This window comes from Eublepharis macularius, chromosome 11, assembly GCF_028583425.1.
Source record: "Eublepharis macularius isolate TG4126 chromosome 11, MPM_Emac_v1.0, whole genome shotgun sequence".
In the NCBI taxonomy this organism is placed as follows: domain Eukaryota; kingdom Metazoa; phylum Chordata; class Lepidosauria; order Squamata; family Eublepharidae; genus Eublepharis; species Eublepharis macularius.
In genome coordinates this window covers 7572074-7596907 of record NC_072800.1, presented here as the reverse complement: position 1 = coordinate 7596907, position 24834 = coordinate 7572074, and positions in this window count along the sequence as shown.

Genomic DNA, 24834 nt, shown 5'->3' with positions numbered 1-24834 from the left:
CTGCATGGGGAGAATGGCTTGTCCAAGGGTTCCCTGCCAACACGTCTGTCCTTGCAACTGGACCTCAAAGCAGCCAGCTGCTCCTGACAGACCCCAGTTTCCTCACCCATAGGGATGTGCCAAGGGTGCTCACTGGCCTTTTCATCATCCCCTAACTTCTCACCTGCCACCGCCGAGGCCAAGCCTCCTCTTGGGCTCAAGCACCCCACAAATGGCTTAAGGCCAACCAGAGTCTTGCCGCAAGTCATCTAGAAAAATGCTGTTACCTGCATTCGAAAGGTGCACTCCATTTCCTCGGGACAGGTCAGCATATTCGGCCCTAATATGTGGATGGGGCAAAAAAATCCCCAACCGAGCTAACAATGCCTTGAAAAGGGCTCTGTTGGCCTTCCGCCTAGCCCATTCTACCCCTTTAGGGTCCAATGCTTACCGCAAAACCCGGCGCGGAAGAATTGGTGACCAAAATATCAAGACACCAGGCCATTGCTTACCAATCTCCAGCAAGCCTTCCTGGGCCTGAAGAGAAAGGGCCTTACCCTTAAGTAATCCAAGGTCATTCTGGCCCAGGTGAATGACCAATATATGAGGCGGAGGACCGCTCCTCCCCTCAAACAGAAAAGGAAGCAGCCTCGACCATCGCAGGCCTCTTCTGCCATGCCACCCTACAGTGGCCCAATGGCTCAGGCCAAGCTGCGATCCAATTGCAAGTCCTCTTGGCCTGATGGGCAGCCCACAAAATCATGCTGTGGACACAGATGAGGATTCTCTCCCTCTACTGTCGACCAACAGCACCTACAAAAGAGAACAGGATCAACAACAGGTCAAACAACAATTCTAAAGCAGCCAAACGTACCGGGTCAAATGAACCTGCCTAAAGTGGCTCTTCTGCCTTATAGACAGAAGAGCACCAATGCCCCACTCTCTGAATGTCAGGGCCCTGAATGTCAGGCAGAAGAACACCAATGCCCCCACTCTCTGAATGTCAGGGCCCAAAAAGCTCATGGCAGCAGCTGTGGACGCAGCCCCAATACGGAACGGGTGCGTTCCAAACCTAACCCCTGCCAGACCCAATTTTTGAAGCGCCTGCCCCGTGACTGTCCGGAATTGGTACCTGGTCAGTGGGGAGCCATCTGCATGATGAAATAAGGTGCCCTGTTCATTGTCCCTAGCCTCTGGATAACACCGTAAAGCCAAAACAAGGTCGCAGGGGCCAAAGCTAACAGCCACACCTTGTTGCCTTTGATCCGTCTTGGATCGATGGATCCTGACAACCACCTTGTCCTCTTCTATTTTCACATCTTTTGCAATCAACGCATGACCGAACCGGTCGTTAGTTGATTGGGGAACTAACTCACTGACCCTTAGTGCCCCGAAGAAGGCTATCAGGGCAGCTGCATGGAAAAGGTCTTCCTCGATCTGGGAAACACAAACCTCCCTCCACGTAGCCTTCAAGCCCAAGAGAATGCTAGGGGAAATAGGCTGCTTTTGATCTCTGGGTGCCACTGCCTCACGAGACCAACCCTCCAACATCTTCCAAACTCAGAAGTCACCCGTGAAATCTGCTAAACCTTGAACCTTTGAGGCAAAAGCCAGGGCAGCTAACTGGCTTCTAATATACCTGACCGCCTGCCCCTTACTTTTTTGGAACACACAAAACCGCAACAGGTATTCCACCAGGATGGGCCAAAACTGCCTGAGAGACCAGCTTCTCACCTAAACCCAGAGAAGTGTTGCAATGCCCGATCATATGCTCTCTCAGTACCAGGCGCCAGGGCTAATTGGATGGCCCTGCAGGCCTCAGGCTCCCAATCTGCCATAGTCCCACAGGCATCTAAGATGGCAACGAGTCAGCCTCGGGGGCAAGCTGATGAAACCGGTCCATCTGCAGACGAGGCAGGGCATCTGCCACTCCATTGTTCACCCCAGGTATATGCCTGGCTGAGAACAAAATATTAAGGTGCAAGCATCTGAGTGTAAAAGCACAGACCAGTCTCATCACCCTATCTAATTTAGAAGAGAGGGAATTAACCATGTGAACCACAGCCATATTATCGCACCAAAAGTGCATGGAGTGATTCGCTAGCTTATCCCCCCCCCCCAAATAAACTGCCACTAAGATAGGGAAAAACTCAAGGAATGTCAGGTCCTTACAAAAAGCAGCCTCATCAGGCCACTGGGTGAAGCACCAATGCCCTCTATAATAAACCCCAAAGCCCATTGAACCATAAGCATCAGAGGATACCTTAAGGTCCCTTTTCAGTAACAAGTCCTGCCTCCAAAAGGAGACACTATTAAAGGTGTCTAAGAACTCTGCCCAAACAGCCAGGTCCTCTCTCACCCCCCTAGAAATCTGCATTCGGTGATGAGGGAGTCTGAACCCATGGCGCCACACAGGCACCTCAAAAAGGTGCCACACAGGCACCTCAAAAAGGTACCTGGGGACATCACCCGGCATGAAAAATTCAGGTAGCCCACTACCTGCTGCAGTTCTAACACAGAAACCTTCCAACTCCCCAAAAGGCCCCTCAAGTGAGCCTTAAGCTCAATTAACTTGTCGGCCAGCAAACGTGAGGTTTGCCGCTCCGTGTCCAGCTCTATACCTAAAAACGTAAGAGTCTGGGATGGGCCCTCGGTCTTCTTGTGAGTCAAGGGTACTCTCAGCTCCCCAGAAAGTCAAACGAAGTCTTTCAGGAGGTGGGCACACTGCCCAGAACCCACAGGACTCACAAAAATAAAATCATCTAAATAGCGGGCGGTGTCCCGGCAACGCTGCTGGCGACGCAATGCCCATTCCAGAAAGGTACTGAAATGTTCAAAGGCCATGAATGGAACAGATCATTCCATTGAATGGAATAGATCATTCTGTTTTTCATGTATAGAATTGAAGGTAAAAGTAAAGGTATTCCCCTGTGCAAGTACTGAGTCATTACTGACCCACTGGGGGATGTGGCATCACAACATTTTCTTGGCAGACTTTTTGTTACGGGGTGGTTTGCCATTGCCTTCCCCAGTCATCTACACTACGTAAATGTAGATTATCTTTCTGTAGGCAATGGGAACAAGATGTACAGGGTAGACACAGATACTTCCCCCAGTTTCCAAAAATATTCCTTATATCCCCTTATTTTCTTTGCTAGAATCCTTGACCTACTAATACTGATTACAATCTGGATTTGAGACTGACAAATAGCAGTTGAAGAGACACAAGAACATGGAGTCAGTCAGTTCTTTTAATCCGAAGGTAAATATTCTTTATGTTTCTTTTAGTACCCCTATGGCTCATTTGCTCCAGAGCAGCAAGAATTAGTGCAACTCCCCTTTTCTTACAATGTGGCCAGTGAAGAAACTGATCAGTACACAGGGATTACCTGGTTACTGCAGCATTTTGGATGGACATGGGTTGGACTCTTTGTGGTTGATGATGACAGCGGAGAACATTTCTTAAAGGCCCTGGAACTCTTGCTTCCCCAGCATGGAATCTGTCCAGCCTTCATACAACAAATGTCACCCCAAAATCGTTTAAATGACTTAATTGAAATCAACAACATGCTCTCAAAGATGTATCGACATTTCAGACTGAGCAAAGCCAGTATCTATGTTGTCTATGGAGATACTCAGGCCATGATAATCCTGAGCAGTGTAAGACATTCAGTATATGCTGAATGTACAGAACTGACATCTATTGGAAAGGTGTGGATTACAACAAGCCGGACTGATTTTGTTGTATCAAGCTTTGAGAGGAATTTAGATCTGGGCATTTTCCATGGCACCATTTCCTTGACTCGCTGGAGCTTCCAGGGTTTGAGAAATTTCTTCCAATCATTAAACCTAATAGCACATTAGAAGATGGATTTATCAAAGTCTTCTGGGAGCGAGCATTTGGCTGAGTTTTCAGATTATTCAATGCCAGAACATAAATGTACTGGGAAGGAGAGGCTAGAGAATCTTCCTGGACATGTCTTTGAAATGCACATGACTGGCCACAGCTATGGCATCTACAATGCAGTCTATGCAGTTGCACATGCTTTGCATGCCATCTACTCATCCCGATCCAATTACCAATCAGTTTTGGGATGCAGAAGTACTGAACTCTGTGATCTACAGCCTTGGCAGGTAACATCTATACAATGTACTTCTTGACAAAAGGGGAATGTCATTTTTATATAGTTCTAATGTATTCTATCTTCATTGTTTTGATGTTTCACTGTTCTTTTTCAGTTATTAAAATAGTTTTATTGTATTTTATATTTTTGTTACAGATCCATGGTCTTGAGTAGTCCTGAAGAAGGCGGGCAGAAAGCAAGCAAGCAAGCAAGCAAGCAAGCAAGCAAGAAGTGTTATTCTGAGTATGAGGTGCCCAAGATGGTTTGTGTGTGTGTGTGTTTTGCTTTTTTGAATTCACTCCATCAATTTCTTCAAGGCATTGCATTTAACAACTCAGCTGGAGAAACAATCTCTTTGAGTGAGAATAGGGAAATAGGAGCCGAATTTGACATCATGAATATGGTTGCATTCCCAAACAACTCCATCACCAGAATCAAAGTTGGAAGGGTGGACTCTAAAGCTTTTGAAAGGACAGAAATCACTCTTCATGAGGATTTGCTTGTGTGGCATCCGGAGTTTAAGCAGGTATGGATTCCAAAAGTACTCTGGAGGGCAGCGTCATTCTATGGGTCAGTTATTTGGGGTGGGGGCAGCAACAACTTTTGCTGCATAATCCAATATTATCATACTTGATCAACCCCTGTAATGAAGTCAGTGCTATCTAGACCAGGTCAATATTTTTCAGAGGGTTTAGATTACACTGTCAATTAATTAATGAGATCATGAGCCCCTGCTGGCTTCTGACCTATCTAGCCCCACCCCCCACAACACTGTTTGCTTTATTGAAATGGAGTTTTTTTACAACAGTTAAAGCCTAGCTGGATGCTGCCCCAACAGTCCTTGGGCCTATCCAGGCTTCCCCTCCACCCACCCTCCATCTACCCTCCATGCACCCACCCCACTCCCACACAATTTCACTTTATTGGGGAGAGTACTTCCAGCAGAAATGCAAAAGCCTACCTAGAGGCCACTTGCAACCATTCTGAAGAGTGGGTTGCTTCATGTTAGTGATGCCGGTATAGCAAGGGTTAGGGTTGCCATCTCCAAGTTGAGAAATCCCTGGAAATGTGGGGTTTGTGTGTGAAACCTGGGGGGTGAAACCTGGGGAGGCGAAGGACCTCAGCATCGTATAATTCCATAGAGCCCACCCTCCAAGTAGCCATTTTCTCCAGGTGAACTGATTTCTGTGACCTGGAGATCAGTTGTAATTCCAGGAGACCTCCAGCTACCACCTGGAGGCTGGCAACCCTAGAGAGGTCTACATTCTGCTGAATTTGAGCTGGTCTTGGATTTCTGTGGGGTTTTTTTTTCAGAATCCCCCAAATCCAACATCAAATCACATATCACAGCTTGCCCCCAGATGTGGTCCCCACAGAAAGCTCAGGGCAACCCAGAGCACTAGAAAGAGGCAGATGCATCTTAACAGAAGGAGCGGGGAGAGCATGACTAGAAAGAAAAACTCTGTTCCCATGGCTAGCCAGGGATGGCCGCTCCTGTACAAACAAAAATACTGTAAGTGTAGCAGGCATTTTCCAGTCGTGAGGGCCCTGGTAAAGATCCTTTAGTATTAAGGTCAGTATTAGCTTATCCTCATGAAAAGCACATAGCCACATCTTTGTGGCACTTCCATAGCACAAAAACTTAGTTCCAAAGCACAGATCCGCCAGGATCCTTAGGAATTTTACATGAGTTCTACATGTGGCATTTGGGGGTGTTCTGCACTAAACAACAGAGTATCCGTGAGGATCTTTGTAGATCTGCCTTTTGCTGCCCCCCTTTTGATTGATTATTCTAGAGTATTACTGGGGGTGGGCACATAGAGCACCGCCACCTGGCCTGGACTTGGGGGGAGCTTGAGCTCCAGTGGAATCCCTGCATGGAATGCTTGAGGTGAGTCAGAATGGCAGGAAGAGTCTCTTGTGAGATCACCATGGAGATAGCCGTTGATGGAATCCCTGTGTCCTCTGATGGTCTCCAGCCAGGGCGAAGGTAGGAACCCCTGACTGAAGCTCCCCCAAGGACAAGAACAAGCTGGGCAGTAGGCTGAGTCTTCCCAGCCCCGGAAGTGGTCTGGAGAGTAAATGGAGGCAGGAAACATGGGGTGGGGTGGAGATTCAAAAGGAAGGGTCAGAAAGCAGGCATACAGCCTGGGGGACCCCAGCAGCCTCCTTTTCATTTGGAACAGCCACTGCCCAGATCACTCATCCTGATCCCCCCTCCTTCCTGAGGTTTTGCCTCAGCTAGAGTATTGCAGCAGGTAGCTCCTCCCCACACACTAAGAGCCTCTTTTCATGCCACTTATTTTCTGTAGCATGTTCCGCCACCCATAGCAGCACCATGTGAGGGAGGGAAGCAATGTTCCCTCTAAGCTGTGTGGTGTTGTGAGCCAAAAATTTTTTTTGTGAGCTGAAACTTGCACAAAAATTTATTTTGTGAGCTGACTTGCATAGAAGTTTAGAGAGCGCCTTTGCATAAAAAAAGATTGCAGCCTACAAACATACAAGGTTGCTCCTCTTCCTGCACTATGTAAGTACATGCGTATAGTTAGTGACCCCCAGCAAATGTTCCCTGTAGAGAACTTAATTTTTGCTCTTGTGAGACCCAGTTTGGTGTGGTGGTTAAGAGCGCAGGACTCTAATCTGGAGAACTGGGTTTACCTCCCCACTCCTCCACTTTAAGCTACTTGGGTGACCTTGGGCTAGTCACAGCTCTCTGAATCTCTGTCAGCCACATCCACCTCACAGGGGAGTTTGTTTTGGGGGTAATAATGGCATACTTTGTAGACTGCTCTGATTGGGCAATATGTTGTCCTGAAGGGCGGTATATATATTCGAATTTTATTATTATTAAGCTGTGCAGTGTTGAGCCAAAAATCTACTTCCTGAGCTGAAACAATAACTTGTATTACAGTTGTGTGAGCATGAGTAAACCTCCTTTTTTCTAAAAAATGTATTTCAGTCTACAAACATACAAACAAACTACAAACTAGTTTGTTAGATCAAGAATACACCAGTGATAATTCTGATCCTCTGAGGGTGACTGAAGATGTTTCAGTAAAAAAATTATTGTGTTAAAAAAAAGTAAGTTTGCTTAGGATAGCAGTATCAACAAGTCATCCTAACTATTGGTGCTTTGTTTCAGCCAAATGAATTTATTGGAATACTACTTTCAAACACTTTTGTAGCTGTAATTTTGCAAACAGTAGTCTATCCATAACTTTTGTGTAATGTGTTAAATAGTTTTCTACATAAACAAAATTCCAATGGCTTCTGCTGTAGCCTTCCCCTTCTCTGCCTTGAGAATAGGCTTGTATTGAATCACCACAGACTAGAGTTGCCAGCCTCCAGGTAGTTAGCAATTACAGAGCAACACGGTAAATACTACTGGCAGAAAAGAAAAGTTTCCCGTGTATAAGTATTGTCTCCTCCCGGTGATCTTATAATCAACAATATATTTATTAATAATTTATTTCCTATTATATACCCAAGACTTATACCACATATTACAATGCAATATAGCTTCAATTATACAGGCGTCATGTATACTCCAAACCAATCAATTAAAGTGTCCCGTGCTCCAAATTCCATAGTTATACTATTAAAGTGCAATTGGAAATTGACATGAAGAAGTGTATTTGAAAATTTTGACAACTGTGTTCTTTGAAAAAGAACTTTGGAAACGGACCTTATGGGGATCTGGACCGTCCGTTAGAGAAAATCATGGTCATAGAACTATCAATGTACACCAAAAGAATACAACCAAGGTCTACATGTGTTCTGTGACCTTCACAGTGTCTGGGATTACTTTTGGACTGTACCCATATTGAACTGAAATATAAGGCGAAATTGACTCCATGTATGATAATTTGTGTCAGGTGATGCCAGAAAGCATTTGCACTTTAATAGTATAACCATAGGATTTGGAGCACGGGACACTTTAATTGATTGGTTTGGAGTATACATGACGCCTGTATAATTGAAGCTATATTGCATTGTAATATGTGGTATAAGTCTTGGGTATATAATAGGAAATAAATTATTAATAAATATATTGTTGATTATAAGATCACCGGGAGGAGACAATACTTATACACGGGAAACTTTTCTTTTCTGCCAGTCTCCAGGTAGTGGCTGGAGATCTCCCGGAATTACAACTGGTCTCCAGGCCACAGAGATCAGTTCACCTGGAGAAAATGGCTACTTTGGGGGGGTGGACTCTATGGCATTACACCATGCCAGGGTCCTTTCCCTCCCCAAACCCCACTTTCTCCAGGTCTCTCTCCCCAGATCTCCAGGAATTTCCCAACTTGGAACTGGCAACCTTACCACAAGAGTAAGACATTCTGTAGGAACTAAGCTAGAGTTCTGGTTTATGGGAATGAAGCTTGTGGGAAGGTCTAAAATTGAGTCACTTGTGAATGGCATTAAGAACCTTCCTGCCTTTCCCCCAAGCCTGATCCTTATACCTATAACATTACAAAAGCTTCATTATTATCTCATATTTTCCTCCTATTTTTTAAAATTAGTTTATGATGCCAAAACAAGAACATTCATGCACTTCAGTGTAAAGTGCAATTTAATAAGATAGCATTCAGGTCCTGGCAAAAATTATGTTCTAATTATTTAATCTATGAAGCTGGTTCCTCACCAAATCAATAGAGAAGCTGCTTGGTGGCCGTCTCGTCTAGCTCCCACTGCTGCTTCTGCCTCCGTTTTTTCAGTGCTGGGATGGATAACTGAGGAGGCTTTTTCGCGGCAAGCACAGGAAGCGTTTCTCCAGCTCCTGGCCAGCAAAAAGCCTCGCAGGCAGCTGTAGATTTCACCTCCCCAGCCAGCAAAGGAGCTGCACAGTCAGGACGAGCGTGTGCTTCTCAGAGTCCCACCGGCGCCGCCAGCAAACAAGCTGCGCGGGAAGCACCCGCACATGCTTCTCTGCCTCCCCAGCCGGCAAAGAAACCGCGCAGCGTGCAGCCACGTGGACAGCTGCCTTCTCCACCTCCCCAGCCGGTAAAGAAGCTGCAACGGGTAGCACGTCCTTCTCTGGCTTCTGCTGTCGGGACAGAGACTCCTCTCTGTAGCGGAGAGACCGCGCAGGACAGGAAGTCTGCTTGGTTGTCCGCAGAGAGGTTGTGTGAGCATTCTCCTGCCGCTGGCGCTTCCAGAGCTGGGATAGAGAGGCCAAGGGGAATTCTCTGTGCGCTGGGCTTCTCATTATGTGCGCTGGCTACTAAAACTTCATGCACCAGAGCGCATGGGCGCATGCTCGTGGGAACGGTGGAGGGAAGTGCACAATATTGCTTTGCTGCTCTGCTCTCCCATATGGGGTGCAGTGGAGAGTTGAAAGGAAGGGTCACAAAGCAGGCAGCTTGGGTTTGGAACTGCCGCTGATGCTTTGAGGGGAGGTGTAGCTGGTAGACCTTGCTCACTTGAGGCTGCTGTGGAGAGAGCATGCAGCTAAACCTGGCCGCATCATGGCTCTGGATCAATCTGGCCACATCATTTCCCAGGGTAGCTCTCAGAACAGTATTTTGGGGTGCCCCAGATTTGCAGGGGAAAGGGGAAAGTTCTAGCTCTAACACAGTTGATTTCTATGTAGTCTTTTCTATCTGATTCTCTGTATGGGATGTACTAAAACTAGGAACAGTGATTGACCATGGACAATACAGGATTGTCCATAGAGAATGCATGATTGCCAGTAGGGAATAATGGGAACAGCAATGGCCCTTAGGGAAGAATGGAAAGCAGGCCTGCCTATAGGAAATAATGGGGACAGCAGGTGCCCATAAGGAACAATGGAAATCATCCATGCCCATAGGGAATAACGCAAAGAGCGATTGCCCATAGGGAATGATGGAAAGCATGCTTGCCATAGGGAATAATGAAAACAGCGATTGCCAATAGGGAATAATGGAAAACATGCTTACTCATAGGGATTAATGGAGACAGCGATTACCCATAGGGAAAATTGCAAACCATGCTTGATCATAGGGAATAATGGATACAGTGATTGCCCATAGAGAATAATGGGAACAGCGATTGCCCATAGGGAATACTGGAGACAGTGATAGACCATAGGGAATAACGGGAACCATGCTTGCCTATAAGAAATAATGGGAACAGCGGTTGCACATTGGAATGAAATGAAGGAATACTTACCCTTAGGGAACAATGGGAACAGCGATTGCCCATTGGGAATAATGGAAAGCAAGCCTGCCAATAGGGAATAATGAATACACTGATTGTCAACAGCGAATAATGGGGTCAGCGATTGCCTGTAGCGAATAATGGGGCAAGCGATTGCTCATAGGGAACAATAGAGACAAAGATTTCCTGTAGGGAATAATGGGAACATCGATTGCCCTTAAGGAATAATGGGAACAGTGATTGCCCATAGGGAATACTGAAAAACATGCTTGCCCATAGCAAATAATGGGCACAGCAATTGCTTATAGCAAATAAAGGAAATCACGCATCCCCATAGAGAATAACGGGGACAGCAATTGCCCTTAGGGAATAAGGGAAACATAAATTTCCCTTAGGGAATAATGGAAAACACACTTGCCCAGAGGAAATAATGGAGAACCCGCTTACTTGTAGGTAATAAATCATTCCATACTTGCCCGTTGAGAATAATGGAGACCCTGTGTGTCCATAGGGAATAAGCGACACCAGAATTCTACGTATGGGCAGTGATTGCCAATACAGAATGCATTCCAATGCAGAATCCAAGTTTGTTCATTCTACTCTATGAAAGCCGAGCTGTATTAGCGACGACTCACTTTTTATACCTGCATAGGAGCACTCGCCGGCCACTCTGCAGTGATTAAAAGTGAGTCATTAGCTACAGGGCTTCGCCTCGGAGGCCAAGAGGTGGCTGTGGTGGCGGCGGGAAGAAGGCCCTTTGTTCTTGCAGCACAGCCCATTTCTCAGGCCCCTTCTCAGGCCCCCCTCACATGGAAGCAGCGATGGAGCGGCCAACATTCCTTCGAAGACCCCTCGCCCTCCTTCTGTTGCTGCTGCAAGTTGTCCGGTGTCAGGCTCTGCAGGAAGCTCGCTAGATAAACCCCCACCTCCCTACCCCAATGGAATACACCTGGAGGCACCAGCGGCAATAATAGTAATAATATTATTAATAATAATATTAATCAATAATAAACAATAACGTGTTCTGCTTATTTTTATTGTGTTTTAGATAATTCAAAAAATGATAGCAACAATAACAACATTCTTTTTATACACCGCCCTTCAGGACGACTTAACACCCACTTAGAGCACTTGACAAACTATGTTATTATTATCCCCACAACAAACAACACCCTGTGAGGTGGGGCGGGGCTGAGAGATCTCCTCGAAGCTGTGACTGACCCCAGGTCACCCAGCTAGCTTCAAGTGGAGGAGTGGGGAATCAAACCCAATTGTCCAGATTAGAGTACCGTGTAGGGGTGTGCAATTCGGTATTCTGTTTTGGTAAAAATTACCGAAACAGACCCGTTTCGGTTTGTTTCGGTATTACCGAAACTTTTCTGATTACCGAAACAGAGATTACTGAAACGATTTGGTATGTTGTGCTAATCGTTTCAGTAACCCGAGAATCGCCATTTTGCGTGCTGTTTGCATTTGCAAGCGGCTAGCAAAATCCTGCAGGAAGCTACAGCTTCCTGCAGGCTCTTTGAAGAAGGGAGGGGGGAGAAGGAGTGAGTGACTCACTACATCCTCCTCACCCATCCCCTCTTGCTAGAAAAGGTGGGAATCCTTGCTTTGCAAGGTGCTTGCTTGCTAGCATTGCACTTGCTAAATGCAATGCAAAGCAAGCAGCCAGCAAGAGAATCCCACCTGGATTCCAGGTAAAGGAGGGGTGAGCAGGAAAGAGTGATAGACTAGGATTGCAAGGGGGAGAGGGGGGTCAGGAAAGGGAGGGGGAACTTAGGAGTGTCCAATCCCACTGCTGCATCCTTCTTCCAGCCAATGGATTCCCAACACCATGCCTGGGCCTGGTGTCCTTTTAACTTTTTGGTGCCAGCCAGGGAACTTTGGGTGCCAGGGGTTTGCCTCACTGCTGCATGTTTGCTCTCTTCAACTCTGTGGCCTGGCTCTCCACAGCGGCTCTGGGCTTGGCCAGGCCAAAACCATGCCTGGACCTGGTGTCCTTTTAACTTTTTGGTGCCAGCCAGGGAACTTTGGGTGCCAGGGGTTTGCCTCACTGCTGCATGTTTTCTCTCTTCAACTCTGTGGCCTGGCTCTGCACTGCGGCTCTGGGCCTGGCCAGGCCAAAACCATGCCTGGGCCTTGACTTTTGGAGGTTGTGCAGTTTATGGATCTCTGCTAACCTCCCACCTTTCTGTTCCTGGCCTAGAGAGGCGAGACACTCTCGCCGCTTCGGCGGCTTGCAGGGCATCGTCTCACCTGCTGCTTAGGAGGAGAGGACTTCCTGCCTGCCTGTCTCCCTGACCATCGCTGGACTGCAGGACTGGTAAGTGAGTCTGTGACTCCCCGGGTTTAACCTTTGGGTGGGCATAGGGGTGGGCTTCTGTTTGCCTGGGTGGGGGGAGGTGCATTTTCAGAACACCACATCCACACCCCACACAGACACACAAGAAAAAAGTTTTCCCCGTTAAACAGTGTCTTAGGAAGGTAGGCCAGTTTGTAGGCGTTCAGTGGCTACTTGCCCTCAACTTAATTGTTAGGGAACCAAGGGTAGCTTGTTTAACACAGTAAATAGGGATCATCAGGACAAGCAGCAGTTAGAGTTAGGTTATATTGGATTTATATTCATATATATATACATACTGGTATAGTTGTAAATAGGCTTCCCATTAGTGATCTCATAACTAGGGTTTCACTGCCCGTCTCTGGCACCCGTGGTGGAGCCAGTCCGGCCCGGGCATACTAGTCTTGTTAGAGTCTAAGGCTTTCCCTTGTTATTGTGGTTTAGGGCCAGCTCAATTCCGGAGGAATTCAGCTGTTTGTTAGGCTCAGGTCCCCCAACATAAATAGGGTTGTCTAAAAAGACATTTGATTAACCGTCTCCGAGTGACAGAGCCACAAGAAGAACAGATTTAGAAGTAGGTAGATAGCGCTTGAAAACAAAGTTAACTTTTGTTTTCCTTCGGTCTCTCTAAATAGTGAGTGTAGCTTCTGTGAGGGGAAAGAATGGCAGAAAGGAAAGCTGAGAGGGTCCCTGGGGGAAAGGCCAGAGAGAAATCTAGAGGGGTGGAGGGGAGTGGGAGGGGGACTGCTGTGGCAGCTCCCCCATCTGAGCGGAGGAGGCCCTCCCCTGCACTGCTGCCGTTTACCAGCCTGGCTTCTGGTGACAGGAAGAGGGTTCGCAAGGCCCTCTTTCCTGAGGCAGCTGCTGGAGGGCCACCCCCAACCCAGGTGTCTCAGGCAGGGGCTGGCACTGGGCGGGGGCCTGCTGCTGAGGCTCCACCTCCTCCAGTGGTTGTAAGCCAGCTGCTGGAGGAGGAGCAGCATGTGGGGGGCACATCTCCTGGGATGGGCGCGGGGCACATGACTTTCCCTGCGCTCCTGCTCACCCCAGGAATCCAGAGGATGTTGGAGAAACTGCTGGTGAGACCCCCTGCGGGGAGGTCCACCCCTGTTTCCTCTGAGGCCAGCAGCAGGCCTCTCACAGCTGTGCAGGAGGAGAGGGTGCGGGAGGAAGAGGAAGAGACTGTGGTGGAAGAGCCCACATCTCTAACCCTTCATCCTCATCCATCCCCAACTGCCCAGCCAAAAGTGGGACACGGTGTGTCCAGCCAGAGCACCTCACAGGAGGTGTCTCAGGGTGGGCCCGTGAGCGCTTCCCCTGGGAAGCGTGGGCAACCCTTCAGCTCCAATATCTGGAGTCACTTCCAGAGAACAGAGGATCCCCGAGTTGCCCAGTGTGTGCATTGTCGGCAAGGCGTCAGCCGCGGCAGAGATGTGAACCTGCCCAAATGTGCAACAAGCATACCTCTCGCTTACTGCTCATTGGTGGGAAACTGAGGAAGTTCTGGGTTTGGGGGGGGGTGTCTGCAGCTAGGCAGGGACAGATGGGAGAACACCAGGCTGGATACTGCAAGGCCTTGCTCCATGCCGAGGTTCTCGAAGAGGCGCACACGGCAGAGAACATCGCTGCCACCCTGAGGAGACAGTTGGAGGAGTGGATAGGCCAGGGACCCACCACCGTGGGATGCATGGTGATGGATGGTGGCAGCAACATGAGGGCAGCGGTGCATCTTTTGAGCGATGAGCGCATTTACTGTGTGGCCCACAAGCTTCACCTAGTGGTGAGAGATGCACTTGGATCGGGCTCCTCGAAGGAACCCCGTGATGCCCAGACTCGTGAATTCCAGTTACTGATCCAGAAATGTCGGAGGCTCACAAGTCACTTCTCGCGCAGCGTGACAGCCACTCACGAATTGCACCAGAAGCAGGTCAGGAGAGCCGTGCCGGAGCACATACTGTTCGCTGACGTCAGCACTCTCTGGAACTCCACCTGTGCCATGCTTGAGTGCTTGGTGGAGCAGCAGGCCGCACTCCACGCGTGGCTCTCTGAGAGCAGCGGTGCGAGTCAGGTGGGTGAGTTCAGACGGGAGGATTGGCTCACCATCACCCAGACAGTGGAGGTCCTGAAGCCCTTCAAGGACTTCACTGTGGCGGTCTCGTCAGACACGGCGACCCTGGGTCTGGTCATTCCCCTGGTATACACACTCCAGAGGAATCTGGCCACCGTTGTAGACCCAGATGCACGTCGTGCTGACATTGTCCCAGCAGTGCGTGCACTGGTGAGAAGGCTGCAGCACGGCATAGCTGCCAGGCTAACGCCTCTCACACAGAACGTGTCGTACATGTTGGAGACCATGTGTAACCTGCGAATCAAGGGCACTTTTGCCGAGCGGGACGGGAACCTCACCCAAGCCAGAGACGCCCTCTGTACTTGGGTGAGGCGCAGGCAGGCTGCGAGGGGACACCTGTCACCAGAGGGGACCGGAGAGGGGCCCTGCTGTGTGGGTCCCTCTCACGCCCCCTCTGAGCGGGCTCTCCCCGTGGCCACCACCGGCATGTCCATGGAGATGGAGATGCTCCGGTGGGCCCTCGGCCCCTCTGGGATTGTGAGGCATGTGAGAGAGGATTCGGCGGAGGCAGTGGTCAGGGACTACCTTGCAGAGCCCTGCGAGTTGCTCTCCACCGATCCGCTCAACTACTGGGCCAAGAAGGAGTCGGTCTGGCCGAACCTCTCCCTCAAGGTGCCACGGCTGCTCTCATGCCCTCCAATGAGCGTGGAGAGTGAGCATGTCTTTTCTCATATGGGCAACATTGTCAGTCCACATCACTTTCGCCTTCTCCCATGGAGAGTCGAGCAGTTGACCTTCCTGACTCTCGCCTCTTCGATATCTCAGGACTGGACTTCCAGAGTGACTGAGGTGAGTCCACCTTGTGGCCTGAATTCTCTGTGTGTCCAGTCCTTTGGAATCGCGCTCTCCCCTGCATAAAACTCTGTAGACGCAGTTAAAACTGGCCAGCAGGAGGGTGGGTAGGTACCAGTGGCAAAGGGAATCCACCCTGCAATTTGAACACACACACACCGCCAAAAAAAAAAGGAATTTAAAACATCTCCCAATACTGTGGGACCAAATTTATTCTGAAAAATAACGACATGCCCCAGAAATGTTGATTGCCGCTGGAGGGAGAAATAGGTTAGATAGGGACTGGTTAGGTTAGGGATGCTGACGTTTATTGTTAAAATGTTAACTGTTTTTTTAATGTTTTTACTGTTGTTTTAAGTGTTATAATCAATGTTGTTATTATTATTATAATTATTATATTTCAATTTATATACCGCCCATCCCCAGGGGCTCTGGGTGGTGAACAGTTAAAATCGATAAAAACAAGAACTAAAATCTATATACAAACAATAAAACAAATTAACAAAGTGCAGTGGTGGGGAGAACCCTCCCCCACCCCAAAGGTGGGGGCCGACATGGCACCGCCCCCTTCAATCACGAAATGCCTGGCGGAACAGCTCTGTCTTACAGGCCAGGCAGAACGATAATATGTCCCGCTGGGCCCGGGTTTTCATTGACAGAGCGTTCCACCAGGCTGGACTGAAAAGGCCCTGGCCCTGGTTGAAGCGAGGCGGGCTTCCTTAAGGCCGGGGACCACAAGTAAATATTTATTCACTGATCAAAGCGATCTCTGGGGAACGTACAGGGAGAGGCGGTCCCGAAGATATGCCGGTCCCAACCCGCTCAGGGCTTTAAAGGTAAGAACTAACACTTTGAACCTGATTCAGAATTCAACCGGAAGCCAGTGCAGCTGGCGCAGGACAGGTGTGATGTGTGACTGGTAAGGTATACCAGTCAGGACCCACGCCGCCGCATTCTGGACCAGTTGTAGTTTCCGGATCAGGCCCAGGGGTAGCCCAGCGTAGAGTGAGTTACAGTAATCTAGCCTGGAGGTGACCGTTGCATGGGTCACTGTAGCCAGGTCCTGGGGCGTCAGGTAGGGGGCAAGTTGCCTGATCTGACGAAGATGGAAAAATGCAGACTTGGCAACCGCCGTGACCTGGGCCTCCATTGATAGGGAGGCATCCAGGAGCACACCCAGACTCTTTACCACTGGCAAAGTTGCCAGTGGTGTCCCATCCAGGGCAGGGAGCTGGATCCCAACATCTGGCAGCTCCCGTCCCAGCTGCAGGACCTCCGTCTTCACTGGGTTCAATTTCAGCCTGCTCTGTTTCAACCATGCCGTCACAGCCTCCAAAGCTCTGGCCAGATTGTCTGGGGCCGTGTCTGGCTGGCCGTCCATCAACAGAAAAAGTTGGGTGTCATCTGCGTATTGATGACAACCCAGCCCAAACCTCCGCACCAACTGGGTGAGGGGGTGCATATAGATGTTAAATAACATCGGGGAGAGTATCGCCCCGTGGGGAACCCCGCTCACCAAAGGGTGACGGGGCGATAGATCTCCCCCGAGCGCCACCCTCTGTCCCCGACCCTGGAGAAAGGAGATCAGCCACTGTAAGGCTGTCCCCCTAATCCCCACGTCGGCAAGGCGGCTGGCCAACAAATCATAGTCAACCCTGTCAAACGCTGCTGTGAGATCAAGTAAGACAAGCAGCGCTGACCCGCCTCGATCCAGATGCCTGCGAAGGTCATCTGTGAGGGCAACCAAGGCTGTCTCCGTCCCATGGCCAGGACGGAAGCCAGACTGGAATGGGTCCAGGGCTAGAGCATCATTCAGGAATTCCTGCAGTTGTACTGCCACCGCCCGCTCAGTCACCTTGCCCAGGAACGGGAGGTTCGACACTGGGCGGTAACTGGATGGGTCGGTGGGGTCCAAAGATGGTTTTTTCAGGAGGGGCCGCTCTACCGCCTCCTTTAACGCTCCTGGAAAAACCCCAGAGCTCAGGGAGATGTTAACAATGGCCTCCAAATGATCCCGTAGCCCCTCCGAGCTGGCCTTCACCAGCCAGGATGGGCAGGGGTCCAGAGGACAGGTGGTTGGCCTCATCCCCTGCAGGATCCTGTCAACATCATCCTGAGAGAGCAGCCTGAAATGGTCTAATACGGACCCAGAAGACAGCCAAGGGGTCTCCAGTTCCCTTACTGTATCAACAGTGGGTGGCAGGCCACGGCGAAGGGACAAGATTTTGCCCACAAAATAGCTCGCAAAAGCCTCACAGCCAATAGTTGAATTAAGAATTTGGTGGTCTCCCTGAGAGAGGGAGACCAAGGACCGCACTGTTCGAAATAATTGAGTCGGGCGTGAGCTAGCGGACGCAATGGAAGCAGCAAAGAACTCCCTCTTTGAAATCCCTCTTTGAAATATTACTGTTGAAATATTACTGTTGGGTGTACTTGGTGGGGTTGGGGGAGAGTTGGGGGAGAGTTGGGGATGTTGCAGGTGGCCAGCTGATGATGAAGGAAACGTTTGTATCTCACCGATGTTTCCAGGTAGAAGCTGAGGCTGGTGGAGGGAGGGGGGACCTCAGCAACACCGCTCCAGAAATGCCATTGTGTAGTGCCCGTGGCTGTGCCCGGTTCAGCTTTGTGTCGTTTCCTCACTGGCTGAACTGAAAGCATAGCTGCAGGAAATGACAATGGTTCTGCTGGACCTTGTTGCAATGGTTTCCCCCTACTGAGTTTGGTTTGGGAGGGATGGGTGATGGCCTCACGCGCCAAGAAATAAAGAGATTTTGGGGGAAAAAAAGTGTGTGTGTGGTTTTGGTTATTCTGTCCTTGTTTTCTGCAATGGAGGATGTGTTACCTAGAGGGGTTAAGGAATTAAGGTGTTTTTGTCCGGAATTGTGTTGTGCTTTCTTTTTTTTTTTTTTGAAAATTTTTTATTGGGTTAGAATCCATTATTTCCACATTTACATTCAATTTTCCCCAATTTTTTCATCTCTAACCCCCTCCCTTTCCCCCCCCTTTTTGTTGACTTCCAACAGCTTTCCAACCCTTTATCCCCTTTCCCTTACTTTTATTAGCTTCCTCTATCTAAAACAAAATATATATTCTCCATTATTCTAAGCAGTACATCCTTAACTATTTTTAACATTATATGCCCAAACTGTAAGCCTTTGTTTCCATCTTAGATAAACAATTTATCCCAATTTTTCAATTTCAGGTATTTCTATATATCATAAACCATATAGATCATACATTCGTTTATATCAAACAATTTGACTTATTCTCTATATATATTACTCATTCTATCTTTTTATAATAGTTCTATATATCTCTCCTCACGTAGTCAATCAATTTGACCCATCTATATCTTCAGACATTCAGTTTGGTACAAAACTTGTCAGAAAAAAAAGAAAATATTGTTAGTTAATCGCTCCTTATATTTAGTCCTTATAATTAATTATTTTCTCTATGTTCTGTTTGTTAACCTATATATATCTATATATATGTCAATCTATTAATCTGACTGCTTATTAATTCACATTTATCTCTTCTCCCCCCGGTAAAGTCTCCCCCCTCTACTTCAATACTTCAGTAGTTCTCAAACTGCCACAGTTTTCCTCCCACCTCCCATTTCTTCTCCAGGTATTGTTTCAGCTTCTCCCAGTCTGTGTTGAACTGCCCTGAGTCCAGATCTCTCAATTTTCTTGTCATCTTGTCCATTTCAGCCATATACAGCAATTTGTAAGTCCAATCTTCAATAGTTGGCACTTCTTGTACTTTCCATTTTTGCGCATACAAAAGTCTAGCTGCTGCTGTCATATAAAATATCAACGTCCTGTGTTGGGCTGGAATTCCCTCCATTCCCAAGTTCAGTAGCAGGAGTTCTGGGTTCTTATTAATTTGAAATTGTAAAATTTCACTCATTTCTCTTATTATTTCCCCCCAGTACTGCCTGGCTACCTCACACGACCACCACATATGATAGAGGGAGCCCTCATGCTTCTTACATTTCCAGCATTTATTAGAAGTATTCAAATTCCCTAGCGCAATCTTCTTTGGTGTCATGTACCAACGATAGATCATTTTATAAATGTTCTCTTTGATATTAATACATGTCGTTGTCTTCATTGTAGTTTTCCACAAGTATTCCCATGCCTCCATTGTTATTTCTTTATTAAAGTTTATAGCCCATTTCACCATTTGTGTTTTAACTATCTCATCCTCGGTATACCACTTCAACAGTACTTGGTATACCTTGGATATTCTTTTCTTATCTTCTTTAAGAAGGGTCTGCTCTAGTTCCGAATTCTCTATTCGTATACCTCCCTTTACAGAGTCCGAATTATATAAGTCTCTGATCTGTCTATACTGGAACCAATCGTAGTTAGGTGATAGTTCCTCTTGTGTCTTTATTCTAAGTTTGGATGCTTCAGTTTTAGTTATTTCTTTATACGTTAAACATTGTTGTTCATTATCAACAGCTCTCGGGTCTATCACCTCATATGGAACCACCCACAAAGGGGTTCCTTCTTGTAGATAAATTCTGTACTTCTTCCAGATTATGTATAGACTTCTCCGAACAAAGTGATGCAGGAACATCGAGTTGACCTTTACTTTGTCATGCCATAAATATGCATGCCATCCAAATATTTTTTTATATCCCTCTAGGGCTAATAGTTTCTTGTTCTTTAATGTCATCCATTCTTTCAACCAAACTAGGCAGATTGCATCATGATAAAGTCTCAGATTGGGCAGTTGCATTCCGCCTCTTTCCTTTGCATCTTGTAAAACTTTCACTTTCACTCGAGGCTTCTTGCCTGCCCAAACAAAATCTGATATTTTCCTCTGCCATTTTTCAAATTGTTTGGAGTCTCTGATGATTGGTATTGTCTGTAGCAAAAACATTACTCTTGGTAACACATTCATCTTAACTGCTGCAATCCTGCCCAACCATGACAAATTCAATCTATTCCATTTAATCAAGTCTCTCTCTATCTGAGTCCATAGTTTTTCATAATTGTTTTTGAATAGATCTATGTTCTTTGCAGTTAATTCGACTCCCAAATATTTCACTTTACTTGTTACTTCACAATCCGTTGTTTCCATTAACAATTGTTGTTTCTGCTTAGTCATATTTTTGCATAATATCTTTGACTTCTTTTTGTTAATGAAGAAACCTGCCAAGTCTCCAAACTCCTTGATCTTATCTATCACTCTTGGCATGTTCTCCAATGGGTCCTCTACAATTAACATTATGTCATCCGCAAATGCTCTGACCTTATATGAATAGTCCTTTATTTTTATTCCACGAATTTCATCATCTTGACGTATTTGTATCATCAGAATCTCCAATACTAAAATGAACAACAATGGAGATAACGGGCAACCTTGTCTTGTTCCTTTACTTATCGTCAATTTCTTGGTCAATTCATCGTTCACCACAATTGCTGCAGTCTGGTCTCTATAAATTTCCTTAATTGCTCTGATGAATCTTTCTCCCAATTGTAGCTTTTCCATAGTGGCAAACATAAAGTCCCAGTTTAAATTGTCAAACGCTTTTTCAGCATCAACAAAGAAGAAACCAACCTCTTTGTCACAACGCTTGTCATAATATTCAATAGCATTGATCACTGTCCTTAAGTTGTCTCTTATTTGTCTGTCTGGCAAAAAGCCTGCTTGTTCCTCCTCTATGACTTCCGAGAGCCACCCCTTCAATCTCTCCACCAATATCTTCGCAAAAATTTTATAGTCATTGTTGAGTAGCGATATAGGTCTATAATTTTTCACGTTAGTCAGGTCTTGGCCCTCTTTTGGGATCAATGATATATTCGCTTCACTCCAAGTTTCTGGAATCCTTTGATCCCTTAAAACCCCATTCATCACCTCTTTTAGGAATGGTGCCAGTTCATTAGCCATTGTCTTATAGAATTTAGCCGTAAGTCCATCTGGCCCTGGCGCCTTTCCTAGATTTGCAGATTGTATTGCCTTACTTATTTCCTCGTCAGTTACTTCACTATTCAACTTATTTCTCCAAGCTTCCGAGATTTCTGGAAGTTTGGTTTTCTCCAAATATGACGCTATTGATTCTTTGTTTACTTCTTTTTTATTATACAGCTTAGCGTAAAATTTATAAAAGGCTCTACTAATGGTAGCCTGCTCCAAATACGTTTTGTTATCTTCGCAAATTTTATTTATTATCTTCTTTTCCCTTTTCTTCTTCAATTGCCATGCCAGGTACTTCCCAGGTTTATTAGCACCCTCAAACGCTTTTTGATTCAGTCTTTTGAGATTCCACTCCAATTCTTTATTGCTCATTGCTGTTAGCTGTTCTTGAAGTATTTTAATTTCCTGGTATACCTTCTTTTTCCCTGGTCTCTTTTTTAGCTGTATTTCTTTGGCTTTTATTTTCTCCTCAATCTCTTGTCTTTTCTCCTCTTTCTTCTTTCTTGCTCTACCATTTAAGTCCATTAGTATGCCCCTTACAACCGCCTTGTAGGCATCCCAAACTTTATTGGTTGGTACTTCTTTATTCACGTTGTATTGTATAAAAAACTTTGTCTCTCTTCTCAGTATTTCCATATTCTCTCTTTCCTGTAACAAGTCCTCATTTATTCTCCATGCTTTCCTTTTTCTCTTTTTTCCAAATTTCCACATAATTGGGTTGTGATCTGAGCCTACCATAGGCATTATTTCTACCTCCTTAGTCCATAATACTAAGTCTTTTGAGGCCCAGATCATATCAATTCTTGATAATGTAGAATGCCTTGCAGAATAAAAAGTAAACTGTCTGCTTTTAGGATATTCTCTCCTCCATACATCTTCAAGAGTCTCTTGTTGAATCAACTCAAAAAAAAGCTTTGGTAATAGTCCTCTTTTCTTTTGTGCCGTTGTAGTCTTTTTGTCTAGTTCCAAGTCTGTCACTCCATTGAAGTCTCCAGCAAGAATTATCTGGTCGTATGCAAGATCGTCTAAATGCTTCCTTAAATCCTCAAAGAAGCTTTCTTTTGCACCGTTAGGTGCATAAAGTCCGACTACCAACACTCTCTTTAAATTCCAAATACATTCCACTGCTACAAATCTAGCTTCCACATCTCTCATAACAAATTTTGGCTGTAGCTCCTCTTTTATGTACAACACCACTCCTCTTTTTTTCTTGTTGGAGGCCGCTACATATTCTTTGCCCAATTTTCCAGATTTTAAATATTTTACATCCTGCTTTCTGATATGGGTCTCTTGCAAACAAACAATGTCACATTTTTGTTTTAGTAGCCAGTGAAAAGTATTTTTCCTCTTATTCGGTGAGTTTAGTCCATTTACATTCCAAGATAATACTTTACACTCCATACTCATGATCTTGTTGGTAAGTCTTTTTCATTGTCCTTAATAAATCGCTCCATCTCTCGCTCAGATCTGATGCGTTTTTTGGCCCCTCCAAACTCAAAGGACACTCCTTCCGGTAACTCCCATCTGTACCTGATTTTCATGTCCTTCAAAATCTGAATTAGCACTTTATATTTTTTCCGGTCCAGTAACACTGATCTGGGCAGTTCCTTCATTATAATAATCGTCTTGCCATCAATCTCCAATGGATCTTGAAACTGTTTTGTCACAATCCTCTCTTTCATATTTCGTGTTGTAAACTGCACAATCACATCTCTTGGTAGTTTCCTCTGGGTTGCTATTCTCGAATTCACACGGTATGCCACATCTAGGATAGCCACAACTTCCTCCTCCTCCTTCCCCAGGTACTCAGCCAACACCTCAGTCATCTGTTCTTGCGCTGACTTTCCTTCCACTTCTGGCAAGCCACGAAAACGTAGCTGCTTCTCCATATGTTTAGTTTCTGCAACTGACATTCTCCCCTTCACCAATCTCATCTCTGTTTGTTGCGTGTCTGCTAAATTCTCCATCGCGTCTTCTACTGTTTTAACTCTCTGCTGCGTTCCTTGTAATTCACTTCGTATTGTTTCCATACCTTTTTTCACTTCTGACAGCTCCGATTTTACTGTCTGTGTAACCTCTTTAACCTCTTTTATCAGCTCCAATTTCGTGTCCTTAAGTTCTTTAATCATATCTAAAAGTTTTTTGTCCAGGTTTTTATCCAGGTTTTCTATTGCCGATTGCCACTCTTTTTTTGACATCGTGGGGCTTGCTTTAGCTCGCTCCCACGAATCCGCTCTCTTCCTTAACTCCGTGGCGTAAAATTTAACGTTTTTCTATTTTAAATGTCCCGGTCTTCTTATAGAAATTAAATTTTAAAGAGTCCAAAATGTCGGGCGTCTTTTCTCTATGGTTTCTCTATGATTTTGTAATCCAAGATGGCCTACTTCCTCTTCCGCTGAAGCCGCGACCCTTCCCCTTTCAAAAATGGCGATTCCCTACTTCCTGCCCTCCAGCAAGGGCCGCTTCTCTCCAGCCACTCTATTGTTATTACGCACTTCCTGTCTCCCGTCTTCCCACAGCAGATCTCGCGATGGTGTCTTTTTCTCACAGCTCCAAAGCCACAGGTATTCAAAACAATAGTCCCATTTCTTTAATAACTTCTTTAAACTTAGTCTCTTTTTAAATTCAATTCCTGCCGAGTCTTCCCCTCCTTTTCACTAGTCTGTTGCAGTTTAAAAATCTACTTTTTTTCCTCTCTGTTTTTATCAATCTGTCCCGTCTCAGAAGATAATGATCTTTACCTTCTCTTCACTTTTCTCGGGTTGTAATCGCTGTTTCGATTTTAAGTTCTCCTCTCAGCTTCTTCCCCCAATCGATGCTTGGGTATGTAGGTCTTATGCCAGCCGAATTGGCCCCAAAACTGCCGCAGAGATTATAGCCGACCCGTCGCAAGGTGGGACCTCAAGGATCGGGGGGAGACTCGTTGTGTAGAGCCCCCCCTCGTCCGAGATCTAGCTCACCCTAGGGTCTTGAGCGTTCTTTGCCTGCTCCCCGCCTGAGAGCAGTCGGCCGCGGGCTATTTTCACCCCGCCGGCCGGTTAAAACGGCAGTCCGGTCAGCTCCGCAAGTGGAGCTGCGTTAGACCTCCATGGATCCCAAACAGGAAGTCGTGTTGTGCTTTCTTGATGTGAAGTGAGTTGTGTTATTTTTTTGTTGTGAAGTTGGTTCCCATCATAGGGAACAATGGGGCTGGCTGGCCAGCCATCTCTGATGGTGGTGGGGGTATCAGGGGGAGGGTGTTTGTGAGGAATATGGATTTGAAGAAAGGGATTTTATATACCAGTTCTGTGCCTTTTTAGTATTCTGTGCCTTTCAGTATTACATGCCTTGCACTTTTTCTATGCTCAGGAGCCAATGTAGTATTTGTAATGCAACCTGTAAGAATATGACACTTG